Here is a 22500-nt window from a genome sequence, read left to right as displayed (position 1 = left end):
TAAGGCATTTTTGGAGGCTAAGATGCCCATACACTGACGAGGTAAAAATTAAAGCTTCATAATGTTGGTTTAAAGACCACTCATGAATGGCAAAAGAAAGAGAGTGACAATGCCCTAGGGCCTAGAGACTGAGCATATTTACATATGATCAGCGACCAAGATCCTCTCCGCGCAAGCTATGATAGGCAGGGCCAGGCTATGGTAAGCAGCTCTTCTGGGAGAAGGAAACTCCAAAATCAAACCATTGTTCTCTAGTCCTGGATAGGGCCATAGCCTCTCTACCATGGTCTTCCACTGTCTTGGGTTAAAGTGCTTGAGGGTACACTCGGGCACACTATTCTATTTAATTTCTCATCCTCTTGTTTTGTTAAAGTGTTTATATAGGAAATATTTATTTCAATGTTGATAATGTTCTTAGAATATTCAATTTTTCCTTATTTCCTTTCCTCATTGGGCTATTTTCTCTATTAGGGACACTGGGCTTTTAACATTCTGCTTAATTAACTAGGGTTGTAGCTTAGCAAGTAATGATGATAATAATAATACTGATAACTAAGCAGGTAAACCTATAGACTCCCCAAAACGCCACCTCCTTAGTTCACAAGGATGGAGAGGTTGCAGGCACTACAAGAAGCTATTGAGTTTGATCAGGTCTCGAACCCTAGTCCGGCCATCACTGTGCAGGGACGTTTCCAATAATCAGGTACACGAGAAGAGAACGGGATTTATGATGCATTGGTTTTCAACACCAATTACCAAGAGAAGAGGATTAGGCAACAGGATAATAGTTGTGAGAATTATATTAGCCATCTTTGTCAGAAACTGGCCAGTCCAGTGTTTGTTCCAGAGACGAAGAAATTGCAGGATTTGAACATTTAGGGGCAAACGACAACAAAAGCAAAGAACATTCTATACTTCTAAGGTCGTTGAGGAACTATTTTTCTTTTCTTTTAAGGCTGCTTTCCTAGTCCTATCGTGCAGTTGTACCCTGCTCTCTACAGGACCTACAAAATCAGCTTATTGTATACATTCTTATGTATTTTGCTTATCATATTGCATAACTGCTGTTTATTGTCAAATCCACATTATCGAAGCACTTAGAGAACAAGAAAGTCTTCAGTTTCTTCTTGAGCAAAATATTTCTCATTTATCAATCCTCTATTTTGAATTGTTCTATTACTAAGAGATGTAATATTTACATAGCCGCTGTTTATGACATCCTTAGTATCCATGGTCAGTATTTTCTGCGTCTTTTCAATTCCAAATCATAAGCTTTCCAATTTCTTGAATTTACTATATGATCATCACGTATGTTCAACATATTACAGTTTATACATTTTATCTGTTGTGAGTTAGATTCCTTGGTGGCGTGATTTCCTGAACATTTCCCACACACTTTATCATCAGTGTTGAACTTGGCAGGTATTATAATCGATCATGATGCTGTGAAAATCTCCAATGTTGAAAGAGGGAAAGGAAACGTCGGATAATGAAATATTGGTGGGATGTAGCATTAGACATTGATAGTGTGCGAGGCATTGCTCACAAAAAGGTTTAAAGGCCACCCATGAATGGCAGAGGCAAGGGACAGTGGCAATGGCCTAGAGACTCATCATATATATATATATATATATATATATATATATATATATATATATATATATATATATATATATATATATATATATATATATATATATATATATATATATTCAAATAAGCCATATATATTTTAGATATATTAATGTCTGGATTCTCTTAACGACCTCGGGATCAGAGCCCCAGGCGAAATCACACAAAGACAAGAGCTTGGCTCCGGCCGGGAATCGAACCCTGGTCGGCAAGCTTATATAGACAGTGACTAACCCATTTGGCCACGAAGAAAGATAAAAGTCAATGACAATTCTACTGTACTTATACCTGTCGAATTCAAGTATTTTGTACTTAGAATTGAAATCAACCCATCTTCACCATCGTAGCTAATTGGTAGTTTGATACTTGGCATTCAATTAATGATAAATTTTGAATTGTCATTGACTTTTATCTTTCTTCGTGGCCAAATGGGTTAGTCACTGTCTATATAAGCTTGCCGACCAGGGTTCGATTCCCGGCCGGAGCCAAGCTCTTGTCTTTGTGTGATTTCGCCTGGGGCTCTGATCCCGAGGTCGTTAAGAGAATCCAGACATTAATATATCTAAAATATATATGGCTTATTTGAATATGAAAAACACGTAAAAATGTGCAAAATTTATCATTAATTGAATGCCAAGTAACAAACTACCAATTAGCTACGATGGTGAAGATGGGTTGATTTCAATTCTAAGTACAAAATACTTGAATTCGACAGGTATAAGTACAGTAGAATTGTCATTGACTTTTATCTTTCTTCGTGGCCAAATGGGTTAGTCACTGTCTATATAGGCCTAAGCTTGCCGACAAGGGTTCGATTTCCGGCCGGAGCCAAGCTCTTGTCTTTGTGTGATTTCGCCTGGGGCTCTGATCCCGAGGTCGTTAAGAGAATCCAGACATTAATATATCTAAAATATATATGGCTTATTTGAATATGAAAAACACGTAAAAATTTGCAAAATTTATCATTAATTGAATGCCAAGTAACAAACTACCAATTAGCTACGATGGTGAAGATAGGTTGATTTCAATTCTAAGTACAAAATACTTGAATTTGACAAGTATAAGTACAGTAGAATTGTCATTGACTTTTATCTTTCTTCGTGGCCAAATGGGTTAGTCACTGTCTATATAAGCTTGCCGACCAGGGTTCGATTCCCGGCCGGAGCCAAGCTCTTATCTTTGTGTGATTTCGCCTGGGGCTCTGATCCCGAGGTCGTTAAGAGAATCCAGACATTAATATATCTAAAATATATATGGCTTATTTGAATATGAAAAACACGTAAAAATGTGCAAAATTTATCATTAATTGAATGCCAAGTAACAAACTACCAATTAGCTACGATGGTGAAGATGGGTTGATTTCAATTCTAAGTACAAAATACTTGAATTCGACAGGTATAAGTAGAGTAGAATTGTCATTGACTTTTATCTTTCTTCGTGGCCAAATGGGTTAGTCACTGTCTATATAAGCTTGCCGACCAGGGTTCGATTCCCGGCCAGAGCCAAGCTCTTGTCTTTGTGTGATTTCGCCTGGGGCTCAGATCCCGAGGTCGTTAAGAGAATCCAGACATTAATATATCTAAAATATATATGGCTTATTTGAATAAGAAAAACACGTAAAAATGTGCAAAATTTATCATTAATTGAATGCCAAGTAACAAACTACCAATTAGCTACGATGGTGAAGATGGGTTGATTTCAATTCTAAGTACAAAATACTTGAATTCGACAGGTATAAGTACAGTAGAATTGTCATTGACTTTTATCTTTCTTCGTGGCCAAATGGGTTAGTCACTGTCTATATAAGCTTGCCGACCAGGGTTCGATTCCCGGCCGGAGCCAAGCTCTTGTCTTTGTGTGATTTCGCCTGGGGCTCTGATCCCGAGGTCGTTAAGAGAATCCAGACATTAATATATCTAAAATATATATGGCTTATTTGAATATGAAAAACACGTAAAAATGTGCAAAATTTATCATTAATTGAATGCCAAGTAACAAACTACCAATTAGCTACGATGGTGAAGATGGGTTGATTTCAATTCTAAGTACAAAATACTTGAATTCGACAGGTATAAGTACAGTAGAATTGTCATTGACTTTTATCTTTCTTCGTGGCCAAATGGGTTAGTCACTGTCTATATAAGCTTGCCGACCAGGGTTCGATTCCCGGCCGGAGCCAAGCTCTTGTCTTTGTGTGATTTCGCCTGGGGCTCTGATCCCGAGGTCGTTAAGAGAATCCAGACATTAATATATCTAAAATATATATGGCTTATTTGAATATGAAAAACACGTAAAAATTTGCAAAATTTATCATATATATATATATATATATATATATATATATATATATATATATATATATATATATATATATATACATATATATATGTATATATATATATATATATATATATATATACACATATATATATATATATATACATACATATATATATATATATATATATATATATATATATATATATATATATATATATATATATACTTATATAAATATATATATATATATATATATATATATATGTATACATACATATATATATATATATATATATATATATATATATATATATATATATATATATATATATATATATATATATTCAGCGCCCAAGCCCCTCTCGTTCCAGGCTAGGACCAGGAAGGGCCAGGCAATAAATGCCGATAACTCAGCAGGTAGACCTATTGTCCCACCCCAAACCCTCATACTTACTTCACAAGGACGGTGAGCTGTAAACACTACAAGAAACTATCAGCACCGAGGAGCAACAACGGTGGGGGAACACCACTCCTCAGTTAATCTATATACTGATAATGAAAAAAAAAGTTTTGGGTAGCATAATGCAAGAAATGAAGTGATTTTGGAAGTAAAGTAGAAGATTAGAAAATAAGTGCAGCTAAGTTCCGGGAGAACGCTGCTTATTCCCTATAGTAACGCTTATAATGTTCTTCATAAGACACAAGGTGCAGTGACAGCTCTTACCTTCTACGGGAAGTAAAACAAAGTCGACTATCCTCTGGGTGAAGAGATCCCATTTTCGGTTCTCCTCCAAATGAAAGCTTCTGTGCGCTGCATAACTCGCGAGATTTGTTTGTCATACACATTCTGTAACTGGAAAATCACACTGCGTAGTCGGTGTGAATAGTCAAATCTACAGTATCCAGATTGACCTGAGCTATCACTCCGGATGGTGGCTCTTAGACCGAAATCCATGATATCATAACACTCACTCAGAAAACAAGAGAGTCTTCTTCTTGAAAGACTTTAATATCATCAGTCCTTCTTATGACAAATGGGAGCTTTTTGTTCAATCTTAAGGTTGCATTTAGAACTCATTTAGATCTGTTAAAGTTGCAGAATTTTTTTCTTGATCTTTTAAATATGAGAAACCTTCTTCCTTCCAAGTAGTGAAGAACAACAATTCTTAGTAAAATGAAAGACATCAGCATCAGCGGAGCAAGAAACTGGAATGACTCTCTTGTCTTGAGTTTTGGACGAATGGCTGTGGCAAAGAAGCCGTGAAACCAAAAGTTAAGTGGAGAAAAAATCAAAGTTACTGTAGAGAATGAGATATAAGTCCCAATCACCGAGTTTTAAACCTCACTGAGATCAGAAGCCATGAGGTCACGGTTTTGGTGACCAAAGGAAAAGTCGGAGGTAAAGTCTCGTATGTCAGCCCATCACAAACTCTCAAATTACCAAAGTTAGCCTCGTGTGGAGGGATTTTGAGGGAAAGAATGAAGGTTGGTGTTCCAGCAATAAGACAAAATGGAAGATTCAAGAGAAGAAATCTGATGATAGTAGTATTGTTATGAAGTAGAGAAAATATTTAAAAAGTTGAATGAATATATTTTTAGCGTTTTGTTTTTCTCATACTTTTAAGCAATTTTTTCCAATAAGGGGTTTCTTTTTCAGACAAGCTCTTCTACACTTTTGTAACCATTTTTTTTTTTTTACGTAGTTACTCTCTCAGATTTATTCATAAAATATAGTTCATAAATATCACTGTAAATTCAGTTCTAATCTTCTGTCACAATATTCGTGTAAAGGTGGTCGACAACCACGAGTTTTTATTTCCGAAATTATAATATCTTAAGAGCCGGATAGGGACTCGACAGTCCTATTTAGCGAAGTAACCTAAGCGATAAAAAATCAAAGCAAGTTTTGTAAACCTGTTTCCAAGTCCCGTGTGCTAGTTCCTAAAGATTCTAAATGATCTTTTTTTTTTTTTTTTTTTTTTTTTTTTTTTTTTTCAACCCTGCAGCCCTATGAAGATGGCATTCCGTGAAAGTAGAAAAATTCTCTTAACTTTTTCTTCCCTCATTTTCAGACCTGGGGAAGATTTAGTATTTAGTTTATCCATGTTTACCACATTCGTAAGAATAAAGAAAAAAGGAATTCCAATTAAATTTGAGAAAAGAAAAAAACCTGTCATTGCTCTCATCATTCCCATTCCATAATACTTGAAACAATGCTTTTAGAGACCTGTTACACAAGACTAATCTAAAACGCGAGATGACGTTAGAGGCGTCGAAGGTCAGGATAGGGATCCCAAGATGGAATATCAATGTATTGTGTCCTGGAGGGGAAGGAAATTTAATATGATTCCGTCTCGGTCGGCATTCGATATTCCGAGTAATCAATAGTATGCATTGACTATTGACAATTCGCCTAGAATCTTCGAAGACATTGTTGAATAAATTCCACTTCTGCAGACGAATGGCAATTTGATCAGGTCAAGTTGAGCCACAAGATATTTCCTATTTCGAGTTCAAGTAAATGTAGAGTTATTCCTATTCCTTTATACTTGAGTGGTATCTTTCCAAGAGAAGAATTTGTCAAGTTTTCTCTTTTACTGTATTTTGATACTTTATGTGAACAGTGGAGAAGACATCTGAATAAATAAAGATATGTAATTGGTGATATATATATATATATATATATATATATATATATATATATATATATATATATATATATATATATATATATATATATATTTATAGCCTAATAGTGTACGCGTCCGGTCATAAATGGCGGCTAACTATTGAGATAGACATGCACACACGCAAACGCATATTTAATCCTTCCCACCCCTCCCCCTCACCCTCCCCCTTTTCTAACTACAACCCCTCTCACCGGGGTATGATTACTTCCTCTCACCCTACCAAAGGGATGGGGAGAGACCAAGTAGTTATACGTCTGGCAATGACGCTGAGCGTGACCAGAAATATATGCTGTATTTTTGGTGTCAGCGGTCACGCTCTTTAGGCTGAGTGACTGCAGTCTGCACCTCCTTACTAAAGTCTAGGGCTCAGTTGTGCTGCGAGCAATCTGAAATCACACTTGATGTGATAAGAAAAAGTTGACGACTGCAGAAGTCACGCTCTTTGTGCTGAGCGACTGCAAAAGAACTGCCAAGTTTTAATACCCAAACTCGTTTAGTTACCTCAACGGCCGGAGATACTGTCCGGTCAGTCTGGGTGTGTATATGTGTGTGTGTGTGTGTCTGTCTGTAATTAGGCAGATCCTGTTCTTTCACTAAGTTAAGTTCACTTGAATGAAACAGGATACCAGCCATTGAATCTTTTATATTCTCATTTATAAATTGCAAATATGGATTACAGAAACAATGATAAAGATGATATTTAAACAGATATACTGTACATCAACTCCACGAATGATATATAACAAAGAAAATTATTCTATTTGATTCCATTACTTTTGTTGTCGTTGGTGTTAAAGAAAAAATCAATTTGAAAATAATTGAATGTTAAGTTTTTATAGGTAACCATCAATACAGAAATTTTGTTCTACCATGAAATCAATTGTAATCTACTTAAATAAGAGGCAGAGCATAAGTCGAACTTAGGCCTACCAACATTGCTGTGATTTGTTATGGAGATCAACTGATCGTCTGGTTGATGAAACATTCCAGACAGTGATTAAGCTATTATTATTATTATTACTATTATTATTATTATTATTATTATTATTATTATTATTATTATTATTATTATTATTATCATTATTATTATTATTATTATTATTATTATTATTATTATTATTTGCTAAGCTACAACCCTAGTTGGAAAAGCAGGATGCTATAAGTTCAGGGGCTCCAACAGGGAAATAGCTTAGTGAGGAAAGGAAACAGGGAAAAGTAAAACATTTTATGAACAGTAACAACATGAAAATAAACATCTCCCATATAAACAATAAAAACTTTCACAAAACCAGAGGAAGAGAAATAAGATAGAATAGGTGCCCGAGTGTACCCTCATGCAAGAAAACTCTGTGGAACTACCTAAGAATAGAGGAAATTGGTTTGATTTTGGAGTGTCCTTCTCCTAGAAGAGCTGCTTACCAAAGCTAAAGAGTCCCTTCTACTCTTACCTAGAAGAAACTGGCCACTGAACAATAATTATGCAGTAACCCCTTGGGTGAAGAAGAATTGTTTGGTAATCTCATTGTTGTCAGGTGTATGAGGACAGAGGGAAATATGTAAAGAATAGGCCAGACTATTGTGTGTATGTGTAGACAGAGGGAAAATGACCGTAACCAGAGAGACGAATCCAAGGTATTACTGTCTGGCCAGTGAAATTCTCTAGCGGTAGTATTTTAACGGGTGGCTGGTGATGCCGAAAACACATGTTGTTCCATGAAATTTTGCCCTTGCAATAAAGCCTTTATCAATGCCTACAGTATACCTCGTGAGGTGTACTGATGACACATCCATGACATGAGGTAATTTGATTTATAGGCTCATAGTCCGTCATCTATCTGATTGTGCAACATGAGATAATTTATCCTACTTATTGGCATCCCATATGAAGACTAGAGATGGAAGATCGAATATATATTTACTTATCCACTGATTCAACTATCTATTGTTGATCTATTGATACCATTATGGATAATACGCTGAAAATTCACCTAACCGCATGTCACTGGACAAAATGTTAAAACTGCGCGCCATTACATCAGCGCTCAGTAGAGTAAGCTGGTGTAGTGTTTCAAGTAAAGGAATGTTGGCCCAAAGGCTAAAAGGATTCAACTATTATTAGCTCTTTTTATACTTTCTTTTCATATCCGTTAGAAACGTATTTCTTTTGTTACATTCAGTCTAGTTTATTCATTGTACCTTTATTCTGCATTATCCTCATTTGATATTATCCTTATTCCTCGTTCCGTTTTCTTTTATTCAACATTTCCACCCATATTATAAACGTACTAATTTTATTTAATAACAAAGACAGAAAGATATCTCCCGTTCGTCCCTATTTTCTATTTCCTTTTCTTAATTTCTGTTATATACCAATTTTTACAGTTCATTTCAGTCTGTGTATATTCCTTGCACCCTTATTCAATATTAGAAAACTCAAACAAATCATGACAAGAAACTCAATGCATTAATAGAAAGAAACCTGTGGACTGCAAACGTTAATCCAGAATGTGTGGTTAATCTGTCAAATAAAATTATAGATGAGAATGTGAAGTGTGCCTTGGGATACGGTTTAAATTTCTCGATGTCATCAAGTGTAGTGAATAGTGTAGAAATTACAAATAAAGTGTGTAACCTGGAAAAATTCAGTGATATTTCGGTAGAAGACAACGGAGACAACGTTCTCTTCGACTAATGATGTTTCCGAGGTCTAAATGACTTTCATGTGTCCGCTAATTAACTTACTACGGTTGGCATTCAGCATTATGTTCCCGGGTTATGTTCATCTCTCTTATTCAGTGTTAAGAGCATGACAATATAAATCTAAGCTAAGTTTATTCTTGGGATCGTATACTGTAGTCGTGTTTTATCCTATGTGAGTTTCGACCGAATGACAGATATTTTTCCGTCCATTATCTGTATTTTCCAGCCATACCTTTTAATGTATATATATATATATATATATATATATATATATATATATATATATATATATATATATATATATATATATATATATATGTATATATATATATATATATATATATATATATATATATATATATATATATATATATAAAATCTTAAAGTTAGTTATTCTGTCAATATTCTTTTTACGTTCTTACGTAATAATCGCCCTTATATATTAAAGAGGAAGAATATACAGTATATATATATATATATATATATATATATATATATATATGCATACACACACACACACACATATATATATATATATATATATATATATATATATATATATATATATATATATATATATATATATATATATATATATATATATATTCAAGTATATATTCCGAGTCCCAAAGGTGTGAAATATACATAAATTGTGCAAAATTTATCAAATATATATATATATATATATATATATATATATATATATATATATATTGTCACGTATAAATAAACAATTTTAAACAAATGCCAAAAACATAAAGTAAATGCGCAGGAAGTAGGGTGGCGGTTGCCAACCTATGACCTTATCACCCTGATCCATATGTAGTGTGGGAAGCAGTTCGAGCTGCTTTTCTCGCTATTTGGTATGTGCTGACCCAAGCACACGTGTACTAAATCGGTTTCCATGTCAACAGGTATACCGGGGAGAGGGGACGCTTCAACTGCCACTGTTACCCTTAATTAAGTGAGACAAGACACAGTAATGTATGGGAATTAAGACTACCCAGAGTAGGTCAGTCGAAGACCAGTTACCTTCGAGTCTGAGTCGTGAGTGGGCAACCCTCAATAGGCCCAGCTTCCACGGTAAGCCTACCTCACCCATGGTGGGCGTCGATACGCCATGAAATGTCCAATAACTATTCCTTTTTAATTGTCATAATCTTAATCATATAACTGTCTCCTCGAGTGTCCGCTCTCCCCGTGTGTGTCTATTATTGACAAGTTAATTCCATTGTATTGAACTGATCAAATCATTCGAAAGTCAGAGAGAAACTTTTATTTCTTCTGTTATGTATTCCCAAGATTTGAAGCTCTATGTGACTCGTTTTTGAAGATTTACGCTCATTTTTGTTGCAAAAATTTACCTAGAAAATAAATCCTCTTACGATGTAAAACTCGTCTAATTCACTGCCTCTAATAATTCACTTTTATGAAATTTCCAACGCAATGTGACAATATATATATATATATATATATATATATATATATATATATATATATATATATATATATATATATATATATATATATATATATATATATATATATATATATATATATATGTATATATATATATATATATATATATATATATTGTATAGATATCTAGTATTATGCTGTATATTATTTATATTACGCACAGTTTATGAACATTAATGTACATTTGCTTTATTATTATTTTGTAGAAGAATGATATTTATTTCCATTTATCTTTTCCCATTACACGTACTGTAAGACCACTTTTTCATTATGCATCGTGGCAACAATGTAATTATATGTGTCAACACTGCTTTTCTTTCAGCCCTGTGCATATAGTAGTCAGTCGTTGTTCAATGGTCACTGTAGTGACAAGCATGGACCTGCTTCCCGCTTCTGTCACATTTATGTCCGTATATCTTCAGTTTACAAGATTTTAAAGAACCTACTAGTTTAATTTGTCACCTCCCATTCTATTCATCGCATGGATGTATGTGGCAGTATCACACACATGGCGCAGTAAGTAACTGGACGTTATGGATTCCAAGAAGACGGCCGCCATTGCTGTTCACTTCTCGTCGCGCACATTGGATCCCTTACAGTGACTCAAGATTTTAACTGCAGTGTCTCTTAAGAGTGATGCAGTGTTTATGCAGTGCAGGGTTAGAGTGTCAGTGTGTTATAGTGCTGTGTTGTATTATGTTAGTGTCCTTGCTAAGATTTTTTTTAGGACATTTGAACTCTAGCGCCATTTTTCCCAACAGCCCCACCACCCGTCCTCTTCTTTCATGTATCAATGGTGACTGATGCCTGAGGCTCTCGCCCAGAGGCATGCTCACCCCACCCGCCTCCCCTCTGATCGCAACACACAGTCACTCATCTCAACCAACTGCCGCTTATTTCATAAGCTCACTGACAAACATTGTAATTTTCAACTATCCAAAGTGCTTTCTTTCGCTCATATACAGCGATTTGGATATTTTTCTGGCTCTCTACAGATTTCAAGCTCTCTTACGACACGAAACTCAATATGGCTCAGCAAGAGGAACAGCTAATTGATTTAATGGACCAGACAGAGTATCAGGCAGAGGATCAAACGGGCAGAGGGTCTGATGAGAGACGAAGTACATGGGCACCTCCCCACTGCTGAGGAAGATACCAGCACCGCTCTCCCTCCTCCCCTGACTCTTAATAGGTCAGGAGACCACAATAATAATATACTTCATCTCATCCATTTTCTGCAAACTTCCAGCATGCAAGAACAAGACCAGTGACGACAAGAGGAATAGACCATTAGACTACAGATGGAGCAATCAAGACAGGATGACCATCTGCGGTTCATGTCCCTTTTCTCCTTGCTATCAGGACAGGTTGCGGCATCACAACCCCAGCAACCTAACCCCATAATTGCACCTCCTGTTACACCTGTTCCCCCATCCCCTGGCTTCTCAGTGCATACACCTACAACTTCTAGTAAGCCTAAGGTCCATACCCCACCTCTCTTGCAACAAGATGCAACGTATCAAGCGTTTCGCCAATGGAGACTCGGTTTTGAGGATTATGTAGCATTAGTTGGACTCGATAGATTACATCAAACTTCCCAGCTGATTCACCTGAGAACCTGCATCTCCCTGTATGTCCAGCACCTGCCTACGCATACACTGGGCATCCCTCCAACACATCACTTTCCCTTACAGAGGTGTTGGATACACTGCAGAAGTACTTTCGCAGCCTTAAAAATGAAGCCTTACAACGCAGGGAATTGTTGTCCTGTAAACAGGCCGTCGGAGAATCATTTGCAAACTATTCTATTACGCATGCCTCAAGGATCTCGCTGATGAAGTGGACTTATGCACTGGCAACCCCACCTCTTGCACTGAACGGGAATTGCAGATGGTAATTTTGAGGGGTGTGAGAGACGAAGAGTTAATACAACGCCTTATCCCTCTCCAACCGTCATCTACCCTCGTAGAGTTTGTGACATGCTGCCGCTCCTACGAATCTACATGTGCAACTGCATCAGCTATTGAATCTTCCCCTAGCTAATTCAGCGCAGTATCTACATGCAAGAAGAACCAGCGTCTACAGAAGAGGACTTCTCATCGATCTCCTGATCAACATTCTCACCAGTCTCATAACAGTGACCCTTGTCAATATTGCTTTCGCAAACACGATTCCGGACAATACCCAGCCACTGGTGCATCATGCAATAACTGATGACGAACAGGTCATTGGTCCTGCACACAGAAATGCCCTGCTAAGGAAGCTCAGTGCAATAGCTGCAAGAAACAGGGACATTTTGAGAAGATGTGCATGTCTACCAAGAAAGGTTATACTGGGTATACAGCTTCACCTCCTACTACTAAGTCAAACACCAGCTGCCATTTCGTGGGTGATAACTCGGGTAGCGAGTCCCCCACACCAGTCACTGTCTCTCTGTCATTTGGCGATATATCATCACATATCCAGCTAATCCCCGATACAGGAGCAGACATCACAGTGATTGGCACCATACATTTGGATGCACTCTGCATACCTTGGACCAGCCTTGAACCTCCACCCACAACAGATGCCGTGACAGCAGATGGATTCCCCATGACACCAGCTGTAGGATACTTCCAGGCAAAACTTCGTCTTGGCAACAAGTCTTGCTCAGAAACCATACATGTTTGTGAGGATATCCAGACTCCCCTCCTCTCCCGTGAACATTGCCAAGCCCTTGTCATAGTGTCACCGGACTTCCCGAAGCCTATCCTTGAAGTAACACATGTCAACAGATGCCCTCAGTATCCTGCCACTGCCATGACGTCATCCGCAGCTATTAAGGAATATTTTCTTCGGCACTTCAGCGACGTCCTCATATATAAGAAGGATCTACAAACCCAGCCACTAAAGAAAATGGCAGGACCTCCAATGAGGATTCACCTGAAACCTGGCGCTACACCCTTCGCTGTCCATACGCCCAGGCCCATTCCATTTGCTCTCAGAGATCAAGTGAAAGAAGCACTTGACTCCTTAGTGCAACAAGGAATCATAAGACCAGCAGGCAACAAACCCTCTGAATTGTGCCATCCTATGTTCTTGGTACCCAAGGACAAAGGTGTGCGCATCACTGTGGATCACACCCATCTAAATTCTCAGGTAGCCCGCCCTACACACCCATCACCAACACCCCATGATGCTGTCCGCAACATCTCTCCTACTGTGAAGTACTTCACCACAGCGGATGCCCTGCATGGCTAATGGCAAATGGAGTTGGCAGAAGAGGACCGCCACCTGACTTCATTTATAGCTCTGTACGGAAGATTCCAGCACTGCTGCGGCCCAATCGGATTTTCAGCAACAGGTGATGCATACTGCCTCGGTGGAGATATGGCACTACAAGGTGTTCCCAACTGAGTGAAGGTTCTAGATGACATCCTCCTTTCCGACGAGGATCTCCCTTCCCACCTACAACACGTACACCAGTTGTTGACTAGATGCCGTCAATATGGCATCACCCTCAACAAGGACAAGTTCACTAAAGCCGCCCCTATATTTAACTTTTGCGGTTACGTCTTATCATCTGATGGTATTGCAGCAGACCCTGACAAGGTATCAGCTGTATGTGACTTTCCTACACCATCCAATGTCACAGATGTCAGGTTGTTTTTGGGTCTTGTCAATCAACTTGGCCGCTTCACTCCAGACATCGCAGCAGCAGCACAGCCCCTACGCCCACTTATAAGCCCCAAACACTCATTCGTCTGGATGCCCGACCATGAGCGAGCATTTAAGAAAGTCAAGATAGCTCTGACTTCACCGCCTGTCCTAGCACCCTTCAATTCTGCCTCGTCTTTAGTTCTACAAACAGATGCCTCACGCCTATATTTTCTCGGTTGTGCCCTACTTCAAGATAACGGCCGAGGTCAGATGCGTCTTATCCAGTGTGGCTCTCGTTTCCTTACGGATACAGAGACTTGTTATGCCACCATAGAGCTGGAGCTACTTGCAGTCACTTGGGCTATAGCTAAGTGCCGCCTATACTTGTCTGGACTTCAGCATTTCACTGATCATCGTCCCTTGATACCGATTCTCAATCACTACACTTTGGATGCTATTGAGAATCCACGCCTTCAAAGCCTCAAGATGAAAGTGGCCCCCTACATCTTCACTGCAGTATGGCATGTAGGGAAACAACTTTGCATACCAGACGCCATGTTTCGTTCCCCAACCAGTCGCCCCACACTTGAATATGAAGAAGAATGCACTACTTCGTCTGCACATGTCAGGCGTATCGCTGCCAGCACTGCCACTTCTACTGACGACCAGGCAACAGGACCCATCATCAAAGAGGATAGGTCTCTACAAGAAATCTGCACGGCCGCATCTCAGGTTCAAGATTACAATCGTCTCGTTCACTACGTATCCAACGGCTTTCCCACCAACTGCTCTGATCTCCACGCTTCTGCCCTCCCGTATTGGAAGCTGCAGGACAACCTTTACGCGGATGGAGAGTTGGTATTGTATGGACCCCGGATCGTCATCCCTGCAGCCCTCCGTCAAAGCACCTTGGATCGACTCCACGATAGCCACCGAGGGACTGAACCTACTTGATGTCGGGCAATGCAGACAGTATTCTGTCCATGCATCAATACAGATATTAAGAGTAAAGTAGCAAGCTGTGAGGCCTGCCAACAGCTTCTCCCTAGTCAGCAACAGGAACTCTACATGTGCGACGACCACCCATCCCGGCCCTTTAAAAGTGTATCAGCTGACTTCTTCCACTTAGCAGGAAAATACTTCCTTGTTATTGCTGATAGACTTTCAGGCTAGCCTATGGTTGTTCCCTGTGGACGTGACACAACTGCAGCCAGAGTTACAAGAATGTTCTGTGTTTTCTTCCGCGAGATTGGTGATCCACTCCGCTTACGAAATGATGGAGGACCCCCATTTTCCAACCACGACTTCAAGCAATTTGCTGACCACTGGGGAGTTCATCACATCATCACTTCTCCACATTACCCTCAGTCTAATGGACACGCAGATGCTGCCGTGAAAGCTGTTAAACACCTTATCCTCAAGACTGCCACATCCGGGAACATAGATTGTGAAGCCTTTGATAGAGGACTGATGGAGCTTCGGAATATACCGAACCCTGCTGGACGTTCCCCTGCGCAGATTCTCTATGGCCATCCTCTCCGCACTTGTGTTCTTGCCCACCCAAGATCATTCAAAGAGGAGTGGCAAAATAAGACCGAAGATTACGACCGCCGCACTGTTGCCCAAACCGACCAGGCCATGAGCGTTTACAACTCTCTTGCCCGCCATCTACCCAAGCTCACCATCAGCCAATGAGTCAGGATACAGGACGCATCGACACTTAGATGGGACAAGATTGGTATTGTGATGGGCTGCGGAATGTCCAGAAAGTATGAAGTACGCCTTCCAAGTGGTCGTGTATGGTTTCGAAACCGACGACATTTACGCCCAGTGGCTAATATAAGTGATGACACCTCTCCCCAAGACCCTGTGGCCCCTTGCTCTGGCCAGGAAAGAGAGCCATCATCCGAAACCTCCAATGTCCCTAGTCATTCACCTCAACTAGCTCAGAGAAATAAATGTTCCGCTCGAGACACTGCTACGAGCGTAAAGTGGGAGGGAGGTGTATAGATATCTAATATTATGCTGTATATTATTTACATTACGTACAGTTTATGAATATTAATGTACATTTGCTTTATTATTATTTTGTAGAAAAATTATATTTATTTCCATTTATCTTTTCCCATTAAACGTACTGTAAGACCACTTTTTCATTATGCATCGTGGCAACAATGTAATTATATGTGTCAACACTGCTTTTCTTTCCACCATGTGCATATAGTAGTTAGTCGATGTTCAGTGGTCACTGTAGTAACAAGCATGGACCTACTTCCAGCTGCTGTCACATTTATGTCCGTTTATCTTCAGTATACAAGATTTTAAAGAACCTACTAGTTTAATTTGTCACCTCCCATTCAATTTATCGCATAGGTGTATGTGGCAGTATCACACACACACACACACACACACACACACACATATATATATATATATATATATATATATATATATATATATATATATATATATATATATATATATATATATATATATAAATAAAATAACCCACAATTTATGAAAAATAAAATTTATTGAGCAGGGACAACAGGATCCCCTTCAAGGAGCATCCTTCTGCAATGTAAATAAGGCCCTATCAACTGCTGCGGCTCTCACTTTTCCTATCCCACATACCCCTCTCCTTCTCTCCACCGATGCCAGCGACGTTGCCATTGGTGCAGTACAGGTGGTCAATGGCTCGCCCCGCCCATTGGCCTTCTTCAGCAGAAAACTGTCCAAGGCAGAATCGGGTTATTCTACTTTCGATCGAGAATTGCTGGTGGCGCACTTGGCTGTCCGTCACTTTCGCCATTTCTTAGAAGGTACGCCCTTCGTCATTCCCACAGACCACATGCCTCTGGTGCACGCCTTTACCCGACAGTCTGATGCCTGGTCCGCCCGGCAACGCCGACATCTCTCCACCGTGGCTGAATACAATTGCACTCTTCAATACGTCCCTGGGAAAATGAATCCCGTTGCCGATGCCCTATCAAGAAACACGTTGGCTGCCGTTCAACTGGGATTGAATTATAACGCCCTGGCTGAAGCCCAACGGCAGGATCCAGAGTATCAAGCATGTAGGACATCCTGCACGTCCCTCCGTTGGGAAGACTTCCCCCTCAAAGACTCCAACACCACCCTCCTCTGTGATGTCAGTACTGGTAGACCGTGACATTGGATTCCTGCTCCCATGCAACGGCAGGTGTTTGATTTCATTCACGGCCATTCACATCCCTCGTGCCGTTCTACTGCACAGCTGCTGAAGGCAAAGTTCATTTGGCACAGCATTTCTAAGGATGCTAAGGATTGCGTCCGCGCTTGTACTTCTTGCCAAACTTCCAAAGTACATCAACACACGGATTCCGGAGTGGGCACCTTTCCTCAACCTCAGCGTCATTTTGCACACATTCACGTCGACGTTGTAGGCCCCCTACCCACATCACAAGGACATCGTTACCTGTTTACCGTCATCGACCGCTTCACTCGTTGGCCTGAAGCCATTCCCATGGAAACTGCAACGTCCGCCTCATGTACATCTGCCTTATTCTCTGGATTGATTGCAAGATTTGGTATCCCTGAGCATATTACTTCTAACAGGGGAACCACTTTCACCTCTCAATTGTGGACATCATTAGCGAATCTCCTGAGCATCACCCTACATCAGACAACGGCCTACAACCCCGCTGCCAATGGAATGGTTGAACGTTTTCATCGCACCCGCAAAGCAGCTTTGATGTCCCGCTACAAGGATTCCAACTGGTTTACTCAGCTTCCCTGGGTCCTCCTGTGACTAAGGACCACTCCTAAAGACGCCCTCGACGTCTCGGCAGCTGAAATGGTGTATGGCGACCCGTTGGTCGCCCCTGCCGAATTTTTTCCTTCTACAACATCCTCCGACAATCGCCAGCGCATACATCACGTCGTGAGAAAATTTACTCCATGCCACCAGACTTACAAGCCCCCAGTGAAGCATCACATACCAACAGACTTGCACTCTGCAACGCACGTCTTCCTGCGCAACGACACTAGCAAGCCACCGCTAACGCCCCCTTACACGGGCCCTTTCCTTGTGATCCGCCGCAGTCCGAAAGCATTCCTACTAAATATTCGTGGCAAAGAAGACTGGGTCTCCATTGATCGTCTCAAACCTGCTCATCTTCTGCCAGATGACCCGCCTACAGTTCGCCTCTCTAGATCAGGGCGCCCTATTTAACATGTAGAGTATGTCATTTTTAGGGGGGGAGCCATGTCCCAACTGTGTGTCACACGATCGTACATAATTCATTTTGTATATATTATGCTTGTATCTTCGCTCTTCCCTCGCACTAAAAAGAACCAGAATAAACATGTCTGCATTTCTCCTATGTAACATTGTCTGTTTCTCGAACATGCAATTTCCTGTTGCCATGAGGTTTTGTATTTAAAGTACACAACCTTCTCTCGGCCCGTCACAGTAGGAAGCAACCAAAGAGGAACCTGTCGCACACCAGCGCCACCAGTCAACAGTGGATGGAAAACATTCTAGTTTGGGTTAGGGATTGAAAATAATGTGTAACTTGGAATATCAGTCAGATAAGTATGAAACGTAAAATGTGATTATTATCGTTATTATTACTAGCCAAGCTACAACCCAAATTGGAAAAGTGGGATGCTATAAGCCCAAGGGCTTCAACAGGAAAAAATTGCTAGTGAGTAAAGGAAATAAGGAAATAAATAAACTGCTAGTGAATAAATGAACACTTAAAATAACACATTTTAAGAACAGTAACAACATTAAAATAGATCTTTCATAAATATACTGCAAAAAGAGATTTATGTCAGCCTGTTCAACATGAAAACCTTCTCTACAACTTGGAAATTTTGATCTTGATAATTTCTTGAATTTTTTTATGCCAAGGTTTAATTATCATTAAGGTTCGTATTGATAAAAAGCTGAAATACAGAAGCATGCACAAATACATGAACAGACGCGAACGCACAAACACTCATACATTATAGAACTTGTTCTTTTATTTCTTTTTCCTTAATATGCCTCTTCAACTTTCGAGTTGGTAGTGCATTAAGGGTATAAGCCACCGGTTTGTATACAAAATCTTAGGGATAAGGTTGCTAGTCTAATGACCTTTTTCCTGACCCACATCCAGTTACAGCTGAGTGGATTAGTGGGCGGTAGACCAGGAGCGAACGTGATCAAGTAATGTACCACACTATCATTTCCAAAGAAAGAAGATGATGCACACACACGCACGCACGTAAACACACACGCACACACACACACAGATCCCTCTCTCTGGTCACGGCTCATTTTTCTTTGCCTACACTTACACAGAATAGTCTGGCTTATTCTTTACATATTCTCGTCTTTCCTCATACACCTGACAACAATGAGATACTTAACACTTCTTCACTCAAGGGGTTAATTACTGTACTGCAATTTGTTCAATGTACTTTCCTCTTGGTAAGGGTAGAAGAGACTCTTTAGCTATGGTAAGCTGCTCTTCTAGGAGAAGGACACTCCAAAATTAAACCATTGTTCTCTAGTCTTGGGTAGTGCCAAAGCCTCTGTACCATGGTCTTCCACTGTCTTGGGTTAGAGTTCTCTTGCTTGAGGGTACACTCAGGCACACTATTCTATCTTATTATTATTTTTTTTTCTTCCTCTTGTTTTTTTGAAATGGTGTGTTGGGCAGGCTTAATAGAAGGGCCATGGATGCCTGGTGGTTTATCAAGAGGTTGTCTTTTCCTTTTTCTGACTCTTTTTCTTCTCAAAACCATCCTTTCTGTCCTCCCTTCAGTTGAAGTGGCTATCCTGGAGGGTATTTAGCCTTGCATGGTGTATCGGCTCCTCCATGTTAACCAGTTTTCTGATTTTTTACTATAGTCTATGGGTATCATCAATCACTTTATTTATAATTCTGTACATATTGTTTTTTTATAACTCTTGTTAATCTAGTTTTTAAGTATGATGTCTCTTTTTTATTTCTATTAATTCTTATGCTGTCTGGAGACATTGAGCGAAATCCGGGACCAGTACGTCCTAGATTTCGTCAATGTTGGCTTCTGTATTGCAATATTCGTGGTCTTCATGCAGATATCCAAGACCTTACAGTTGCGTCCAGACAGTATGATATTCTTTTGTGCTCAGAAACTTTGGTTTCTAATATGAGGCACTCATCTGAGCTCCTTATAACTGGTTTTAAGAAGCCAATAATGTTGAAACGTGATGCCATCCCTAGGGCCAGGGGAATGGCGGTGTATATTAGGAACGAGTACCCTGCTTCTCATAAGTCCTGCTATCAATGTGGATGCCATGAGATTCAGGTGATAAAAGTTTGTGGCAGGCATAACAACTTTTATTTGTGTTCGATCTACCGGAATCCAGACATGGATGATTCTATCTTCGATTGTCTTCTTACCATTATGGCTAAGATACAAGAAGATGATAGAAAGGCTTCTTTTGTCTTTGTTGGTGATTTTAATGCTCACCATAGGGAGTGGTTAAGTTCTATCTCTCCTACCGATCGCCATGGCTTAAGAGCTTTAGACTCTGCCTCTGAATCAGGCTGTGAGCAAATCATAAATGAAGCTACTCACAGGTCTGGTAATTGCTTGGACCTCGTATACACTGACTCCCCTGGCGTTATAACTAGTAAGGTTGGTTCTCCAGTCGGGACATCTGATCATGCCTTGATTTCATTAATAGTGAAGACTGAGCAGCCTGTCCCTGATATTTCATATTCTTGTAAAATTTATATGAAATCCCAAGCAGACTGGAATGGGATTTTGCATGATCTATTGTGCTTGAATTGGTCACAATTATATAATAGTGTAGATCCTGTTGTCCCTTTGAATGAGAATCTAGTCAACATAATTGATAGGCGTATCCCTTCTCATGTGCTAAGGTACAGAGTGAAGGACAAACCGTGGTTCAATGATGATTGTAGACGTGCTTATTTGGAGACGCAGAAGGCCTATCACCTTTGGAAGGGTAACAGATCAGACTTGACCTGGAACAACTATACTCAGCTTCGAGCTTTTGCTCAGAGAGTTTATGCCTCAACTGAAAAGGAGTACAATTTAACCATAAAAGAAACACTTTCTTGTGCAACTCAGGAACATAAATGGTGGTCTACCCTTAAATCTGCACTCTTTGGTGTAGATGCAACAGTTCCTCCTCTATTTAAACCAGATGGCTCAGTCACTCACTGTCCAAAGGAAAAGGCAAACCTTTTGGCTGATGTTTTTGACAGTAAACAGAGTAATGAAAAACTTGAACTTCCTCATTCCTGTTTTCCTGAGGCTAAACTAACCAATTTAGCTTTTCGATCTCGTGAGATTAAAGCTCTGTTGGTGGACCTTGATGCTTATGGAGGTGTAGACCCGAATGGTATTTTTCCTTTGTTTTTTTATAAAGACAGCAGATTTCTTAGCTCCAAAGTTATCTGTTATTTTGTGCAAGTTAGCAAGAAGAGGAGCTTTTAGCACTTGTTGGAGAATTGGTAATGTTACTCCTCTATGTAAATATGTTTGTGGTAGCTCAAGTCCAACTGATTACCGCCCAATTTCCATAACTCATATATTATCTAAAGTTTTTGAACGTCTTCTGGCAAAACGTCTTAATAAGTTTGCTGAAGGTAATCATCTGTTTCCTAGTTTGCAATTTGGTTTTCGTAAAGGCCTTGGAGCATGTGATGCTCTTCTTACAATCTCCAATGCCGTACAAAAATCCCTTGATTGTGGTCAGAAAGTTCGTATGATTGGCCTTGATTTTAGTGCTGCCTTTGACCGTGTTAATCATGAGACCCTTGTTTTCAAACTGAAACAGTTGGGAGTGGGTGGGTCGTTTCTTCGCATTATTATTGATTTTTTTAAGTAATAGATCTCAAAGAGTTGTTGTTGATGGGCACCATAGTGATTATAGGAATGTGATATCCGGTGTTCCACAGGGTAGTGTTCTTGGCCCATTACTTTTCATACTATATACACATGACATGTGGTTTGGCCTAGAAAACAAGCTTGTTGCATATGCAGATGATGCTACTCTCTTTGCATCAATTCCATCCCCTGAATATAGATCTGG

At 39.6% G+C, this 22500-nt stretch overlaps 2 pseudogenes; one reads left to right on the top strand and one right to left on the bottom strand.

Annotated features, from left to right (window-relative positions):
* LOC137650880 (neuronal acetylcholine receptor subunit alpha-9-like) overlaps window positions 1-22500 on the bottom strand; it is a 135181-nt pseudogene that overhangs the window by 84374 nt on the left and 28307 nt on the right.
* Window positions 15489-16430, top strand: LOC137650573 (uncharacterized; annotated as a pseudogene).

Source organism: Palaemon carinicauda, chromosome 12 (genome assembly GCF_036898095.1).
Source record: "Palaemon carinicauda isolate YSFRI2023 chromosome 12, ASM3689809v2, whole genome shotgun sequence".
NCBI lineage: Eukaryota > Metazoa > Arthropoda > Malacostraca > Decapoda > Palaemonidae > Palaemon > Palaemon carinicauda.
This window is presented reverse-complemented; position numbering and strand designations above follow the sequence as displayed.